The sequence below is a fragment of the Diabrotica undecimpunctata genome, chromosome 4, assembly GCF_040954645.1.
Source record: "Diabrotica undecimpunctata isolate CICGRU chromosome 4, icDiaUnde3, whole genome shotgun sequence".
Classification (NCBI taxonomy): Eukaryota; Metazoa; Arthropoda; class Insecta; order Coleoptera; family Chrysomelidae; genus Diabrotica; species Diabrotica undecimpunctata.
This window is the reverse complement of record NC_092806.1, coordinates 118,603,177-118,611,916: the sequence shown is the minus strand read 5'-3', so window position 1 is coordinate 118,611,916 and position 8,740 is coordinate 118,603,177.

Here is an 8,740-nt window from a genome sequence, read left to right as displayed (position 1 = left end):
CCAAATTGTCATATGCAGTGATTCACTGTCAGAAGTACACTCCTTGCAAAACTTTAAATTCACAATCAATAGCAAAATATTCATATTAGAAATTTTTCAACAGTTACTAAAACTATCAGATCCATATGGTACTAAATTTCTATGGGTTAAGGGACACTCAGATATTGTTGGCAATACTATTGCTGATTCTATAGCTAAAAATCCATTACAGCACCCACATATGGTGATAGAAGAATTTAACACATGTGACCTACTTGCCTATATCAAACAACATATTAAATTTAAATGGGACAGACAATGGATTCAGTTTGGTGAAAGCAGGGGCACTAATTTATACAAATTACAACCAACAGTAGATGTAAAACAATTTTACAAAGATGTCACACTAAGCAGAAACACAGTGTCAACTGTCTTAAGATTAAAAGTAGATCATGAATGTTTTCCGAAATATCTACACAAAATAGGAGTTCTCCCAACAGACTGATGTGAGTGTGTAACTGGTATAGCTAATTTAAATCACATATTCTTCAACTGCCCACTACATCGTAATACAAGCACATGGCTGCTAAAAGAATTGATAAAAGAGGGTTTAAGTACACCATTAAACGTAAATCTTCTATTAAGTGAAGACAATATAAAAATCTTTAAAATAATTGAATAGGTGATTGGAAAAAGGGTAACCTTCCAAATATATGGCGAATTAAAGTGAGATAGTCATTTTATGAATATTTGTATCTTCTATCGGCTGAGCGTAAAAACGATAAAATCACCAGTCGCCTTTATATAAAAACATTGATGTTGAGCGGAAGAAGGATAATATTACTGGAATATTATCGTTTATCCGCGCAATGTGAAAAACTTGTCGCTTAATAACCTTCGGAGTCTGGAACAGATATCTAAATTTTATAAAAAACTACAAGCAATCAAAGAGACCAGTAAGGAGACAAATGACATTGGAGCAATAGTCTTTGATTATATGCAAAATCTTCCCCTTCCTTTAATGGCAGTTCAAGAAATGTTTTATTTACGCAAACCCTGGTATTATATTATGATTATAAATCCATCAATATTTTCCAATACGAGGCCATAGTTTCTTGCATTTTGACAGAAACTTCTCAGTTATTAAGCACTCTTTAAAAAAAAGTGATAGGATTTATTCTCCTGATCAATGCAACGAAATCATGGTCTTTAAAGAAAAAGAACAATAATAAGTTCCAAGTAAAACGGCTAACAAATACCGATAAAATGTATTTCAAAGAATGGTGGCCACAATATTTTAAAAAGACTGTCAACGATGTTGAAAAAAAAACAGTCATTTACCATAAGCAAATACAGACATTTTAACGTATACCCAAACAATGAAAAACTGTATTAAGGCGTCTGAATCCATTGGTGGTTTCACCTATAATCTTTTTAATATGAAGAAATAAGATAATGTAAACCTTCCCATCTCGAAAGCATACAATGGCAAACTTCCCATCAAATCCAAGAAGTTAGAAGACGTTTCCAAAATAATACATTATATGCCAGAAGACTACAGGGCCTTCTATGATGATATACTTACAAATCCTACAAAAAATAGAGAGAACAGTGACCCTGAACACTAAAAAGAATATAAATACCTTTTGTTTCAAGTTTGTTTCTGAAATAAAAATTAGTTCTTTATAAATGCCCTGTTTTGAGTGGAAAAAGGATAAGATTTTTGTACTTTCAGATATCAATAACTACTTACCTTATAGGCATGGACTGTGAGTACTTTGGCATTAAATGTACCTTGTCAAATTACACAAATGTTCAATACAAATGTTTTTAGTAAAACTAGCGGCTTCGGTGAAAAACAGTTTTTTATATTTTCTAAAAACATGGTTCACAGGAATGTTATCCTTTTTCCGATCACCGATTCAATTATATTCCTTGTAAAAATTAAATTAAAGGTATGAGTGTGAAATTGATCGTTGCGTGAACATTTCCTTTGTATGTTTACCATATAAGTATGTTGCCCACCTACCTAACCTCGGTTTGTATCTTATTTGTTACAATAAAGACGCTCTGATGAATCCCTGAGCGTGAAAAGTGTCCTCCTTGTACAATCCTATATGTAACAACTGTTTATACAATTGATAATACATTGATAATATAATGACAACTATAAATACAATGATTGTTTTAATCAAAAAGTTATGAATTTATTTTTTTTTTTCAACTGAACAAATAACCCCTATTAGTTTGTAAGGGCGGCTGAAAGTATGTCTGTGCCTTAACAGTACATTGTATGCATTTTACAATGCTCCGATATACGCGTTCTTATCTCCTAAAATTTGTGATTGGTTTTTTACTCAAAATCGGTTACCTTTTAAGCTATGAAATACTTTAAAAAACTGTAAATCTTTTTAAGGGAAATAAGATCATTCAAATTAATTTTTTTAAACCCTTATTTTTTAAAGGGCTAGAACTATTTACTAATCACGAGTGTAAACAAACTTTGAACAGCTATATCCTAATTAATATTTGTCTTACAGAAAAATAAAAAAACTGAAATGTTCAGAAAAGCAAAACCTATGTTTTTTTTTCTTTAAGATTTTTCGCATCACAATTACTTTTTAAGTTATTTTAAAAAAAATGCATTTGTTACAAAATTATTTTTTTACTTTAAAACCCAACTTTTTTAAAAATAAGCACTTTAAAGCAGTCAAACTTACAGATCATATAAACAATACACAAATAAAGTGAATTTAAAAGCGGTAATCATTAATTTCATTTCAGGTTCTAATTAATGGGTGGTTGTTACGAGGTTTTTACCACTTTTATTTTGAGTGTTACTCGCTTAGTATTGATGCTTGAAACTTAAAAAAAAATAAAAAAATAAAGTTTTTTTAAGCACTTTTAAAAGTTTTAATTAGTTTTTACCAACAAGTAATTCATTTTTTAGATATTTAACGTTGAAATATTCGATTTGGAATTTGACAAATAAGAACCTACTTTTCATGAGCTAAAACTCAGTTTCTATCGAGTAAAAAAAACTTTATAAAACACTTCTGGACTTATTTTGAACGTATGTTTTTTTTAAACTTAAAAAGGGGTGGCTTTCACCCTCCAAGTAAAATCAACCCTGGGCTCAATTCCAAAAGTAAAGTAGAGTTTATCTCACTTCTGTGTGATATAATACTGCTCTGTAATTCTCTAGATCTAGACGTTTCTCCTACATATACTTTGTTACAATGTGAGCATGGTATTTCATACACAACCCTTGCATTTTCATTTAATATCAAATACTCCTTAGTTTTAATATATAAATTAAAGATGGTCCTAACATTTTTTGTAGCGATTCTGGATTGATCTCTAAACAATTTTATAATTTTCGGTGTTAGATCAGGAATGTATGGTAGTGATCCAAAAGTAGTTGGTAATTCCGTTGTTGGACTGTTTGTTGTTGCATCATTTTGTGAATGATAACTCAGTGTTGTTTGTTCAATTTATTGGTCTTGACTTGTGGTTGTAGAATAATATGTAGTACTAAAGATTAGGTTGTTTAGTAATCCGTGTGGGTATGAATTTTCTCTTAATATTTTCTTAGCCTTTTCTCTATGTTTGTTGGATTTTACAACTGTGTGATTCTGTTTTTTAGTTCTAGAACTTAATTTTTCTTCATTCGAAGACGGTGTTTAGAATTATCATCGATAAACCTATTGCTTGATGTAAGTTTTCTGTAACATTCAAGGATTTAAGGCAGACATGTTAACCCAAATACTCATTCTCTTACTGAACGTTAAAACAAACACCTGGATGATCTGTCTTCATCACCTAATGGTACTATTGTCTTTCCTCTATCTTATCATAGTGATACCGATAAAGATTCCGTGGATAAATATTACATTGACATAAATAACTTTTTAGGTAGTCAATTAGAAGTACAAACTGAATTTGTTTTTGATAGTGCAACTTTAAAGGATGAAGATCAGAATGAAATTATTATCTCAGGTTTACAATATAATGCAATTAAACATTCTGATGTGAAGATAATCTCCCGTTGTCTGTGCGTGTGTCTCGTTTTGTTGTAAGTCCTCCACAACTTAAGCTGAAGAAAAAAAAGTAACCCTAAAAAAGACCAAATGTTAATTCCAATTTTCCATAGTGGAAATCAGTAAGTAAACCAAAAATTTCCTCATACATTTACTGTTCTTTTCCCTTTTATCAATCTATATGCATGCTAACATAATCGCTCTGGATATATCAATACTCCTCAAGAGTATAGTACTCATTTTCTCGAAGGTCTATGTACTGGGAAAACATCGATAACGCAGGGTGTAAGTTGGTCTGTTCGGCTATATCGCAAGAAGGATTCAATTTTATTATACAAATGTTTTTGATAATACTTAATTATAAAAAGATGATTGGACATACTCAATAAAAATTTTCATATGTTTCGTCCATCTGAAGAACATCAGAGTATTGAGAAAGCGATGTCCCCTTTCTATGGGCAGTATGGATCAAAACAGTTTATCCGAGGTAAACCCATTAGATGGGTTTGTAAACTATAAGTCGATACCACAAATCAGGGATATGTTGAGTGGTTTGAACCTTATCAATGTCTGGTACATACATAAGAAATTAGGATTAGGAGCCAGTGTCGTATTGTTATTTGCCGATAAATTGAAGTCTGATAACTCAGTTTTTACTTCACTTCCATTACTAAAATGAGGTAATAGCAAGACATATACACTGAAACATATCGAGAATTCGAGAAAATCGAGTTTCGAGTTGTCCACTAATAAACTCCTAGCTTTTCAAAAAAAAATCAGTGTGGTGTATCTAAATGCTCACTCGTAGACGAGGAGAAAATTACAATATGTAAATTTAACGACCATATTGTCGTTACTATTTCACCAAATGCTACCTCACCACTGCCAAACTTATAATTGAAAATATAATCGCAGAAATAAAAATAAAGTATATTCATCTCACAGCCATTTATAATAAAAAAGTATAATAAAAATATGGGAGGAGTATACCATGCAGACCAAAACGTAAGCTTATACAGAATATCACCCATATCAGGTATCAGAGGCAAGAAATGATACTTTAGTTTATTTTCTTTTCGCCTTGATATGGAAGATGACAGTACCTGGCAATCTAATTAAAGTAATGGTGGGAAAATGCTACTTCTAGCTTTAAGAAGATGCATAGCATCAGTATTACTGGAAATGTATAAGAAAACTACCAAACACGGAGTGTCAAAAAAAAGTCAACTTGCACATTTTTAGTCAAGGTACGATAGATTAGACCATATTTATCAAGAAAACCAAACAAGGTGTGATGTATGTCATAAACATGCAGTGTTCAGATGTAACAAACGCGATATTACTACACTTCCCCTAAATCATGTTTTTTTAGTTATCATAATAAAGAATAACTTTAATTTTTATGCTTAGTTTCATATGTTGTATAATGAAATCATCGATCGTTGACTAGCTTGGAATCTTACTGTGGGTTATAACATATGCTTGATAACTCAAAAACGGCCAACCTAAATGAAAACTTTTATTTCTAAAACTCGTATATCATTGAAGCAGAAAACCATTCATAGCAGAGTTTATTCAAATTTTTAGTTAAAAATTGTAGAAGTGTCTGGGTTAAGAGAATTTAAAAACAATCAGCGATGTATATTATTAATTTTATTAAACTGCATTACAAATAAAACATTTTAAGATAACTATTACCTTAGATATAACAATTTTACTATAAGTATTATTCTAAAGTGAATTTTTTGTAACAAGTTACTTTTATAATTACTATAGAATGGGCCTTGTGCAAAATTAAAATTACTTTTTTGTAGTGATACATTGGTTTCGTATTTTACAGACAGCTTTTTGGAGTTATTTCATTTCAATATTTTGTCTGCAACTGCACCAGGCATTATTAAAGGTAATTTAATAACAGACGTAACTTTCTGTTGCTTAATTAGATGGATCGGTACCAGTGAGTCACTATACGTTATAAGGCTATTGGTTATATCCAAAATAATAGGGCTAAAAGTAACTACAACGTTAATAGTATATTACATAACGAGAGTTGTAAGAAGCTTATTATATGCGAGTAAAAAATTTGCGCGCGAGCCGCGTAGCGGCGAGCGCAATAATTTTACAAGCATGTAATAAGCATACAACTCAAGTTGTGTTGAATATTTTCATCCACCATGTCGCTTAAGAGCCATTAAATCACCACCAGCATCTACCAAAATAGAAGTTCGTCTTAAACAGTGACCTGTTTACATTTTGGGATCTGGTAACTTTAAATATTCAGCTATTTGTTTAGGAACACCGAAAAAACATGCGGTCTAAAATTATCAGACCCAAAAGTACTTTGTCTTCTCTAGTTTAGGAAAACTAAACAATTGAAAAGAACAAGTTACCAAAAAAATAATAGATTTATAAAAACTGCAAAGACCACTTTCTCCATACCTCTTGAAAGAATCACAAATAGCCTTTTTGCCCAGTATTTGAGGAGCTACTATATCTCTGAGCTCATTGGCTCGATTTTACTTCACATGGTCTTATTTTTTTTATTATGATGTCAACTTTTTGAGAAAACAATTTACAAAACCGCAGAATATAAGTTTTATTTTATAGGTCACGAAGAACGAAAAGAAAAAAAATACGATTTTCAATTAGTTGTCAAAATTTACACAATTGGGGTAAAAAATTAAGAAAACCACTTAGTTAAAGGACTTTTAAATACCTTTCAAACGAGCATTAGTAAATTAAAAGCTATGTAGACGATTTAAAGATACAGCTGTTTAAAAATATTCAGGTTTTCGAAAATCGTATTTTTTATCATTTGTAAACTAATATTACTTTTTTCTGATAATCTCAAATAGCACAAATATTTAGGTAAAGGTAGTTCTATATGTATACAATAATATCTACTTTAATTATATTTTTTTGACCACCTAAAAATTGAGCGTTTGCTTCATAAGTAGGCTAACACATGTGGTCGTTAATGATTTCGTCCGAACGACCCAAAGGACGGATGCATCCACGTTAAACCGGAATGTGCATACTGCATTGTTTGGTTTCGATGTCTTCGTTCCCTCCATATGACTAAAACTGTCTGACAAATCTTTTTAGGTGGCCCAGACAAATTTTAGTGTGACAAATGTACCGTTATAAATCAAAACTATTGTATTGCGTGCCCTTTTAAAATGCAATCATTTGAATAAACCGTTTAAAAAACTTGATATTCTAAAGCGTTGTCTGTGCTTTTAAGGCAAATAACAACAAGTATTAAGTTATCTAATTAATTAGAATATATAATTAAATAAAATAAAAAATAATAAAATTACAATATGTATATAAACACTAAATACTTTCATAGATACAGAATGAATAATATCAATTTCGTATGTCCCAAAATATTTTTCTTAACAGTAATCTAAAATTCACTACCGCAAGCTATATCTAACAATATTAGTTGATTTCTATTTGTCAAGATACATATATAATATACATATATATATATATATATATATATATATATATATATATATATATATATATATATATATATATATATATATATATATCGATGGCTTAAAGCACACACTTATTGTATGTCCATTTTTTTTATTATTGAATGCACTGTACCCTGATTACCTCCTAACAATCTACCATCCTGCACAGACATTGCATGTCCTAAAGCGTTTGGTGTGGTATAAATGACATTTCAAAACTGTAAATTAAGCTTAAAAATGTATTGTGAAGGGAACAATTGTTGCATGTCCATACATACAATATATGTGCTCTTAGCAATCAAAAGAGAAAGGGCAGAATATTGTATGTCCAGGACATGCAATAATTGTGCACAAAATAATATGTCACTATTAATAAGTCAGCTGGAACATTAGCAGCTTATGTGGTGTGCGTTTTTATGGTTATATTTGTTAACGTTTTCTTTTTTGTTGTCAAGTGAATTTATTGTTTATGTTTTATCGACAACGCTAATGGAAAAAAAACTAGAAGTTATAAACTGCTGCAGTTAGCACTGAGTAACGAATATTTCAATGAACATTAACCACCTAGTTAGTTGACAACTACACAACTCCATCAAAATTGTAAGTAACAATTTTTATAAATTTACGTACGTAATTATAATTCAATCAAACATCTTATCACAGCAGTTGTCAGTGTAATGGTAGATTAGAGATGAGTTAGTCCTTGTTAATTTATAGTTATTAGTTAATATATGTAATATGAAAACGTCAGGGAAAGAACGTACTCACTTTTTTGTAAAATATTAAGTTCTTAACTACAAAAACTGCATACCTACTATAAATTTATGTTAAGTTAACATTGCACGTTGTTTTCATGAAGTATTAATATTAATATGTTTGGTAATAATTGTCGTTTGTATTAATAATATATTACATGAACAGCAGGGGGGAAGAGGGCATGTATCAGGGAGGATAAGGGGGAGGCGTATGTCCAGCAATGAACACAGTGTTAAAAATCAACCAAAACTTTAAAATTAATATACCTAATATCCGTTTTTTAAATACGTTTTTTTCTTGTTTTAGCTGACGAACATAATCCTGAGCTTGGTACTTGGATTGAAGAAAGTATAAATGTAGAAAATGCTGTCTACCAGACTTTAAATCCAGTAATATACAGTAATGATGACATCATCACATCTGCTAGACTAAGTGAGGGTATTTGTACTACAGAATAAAAAAATGACGCAACTCCAT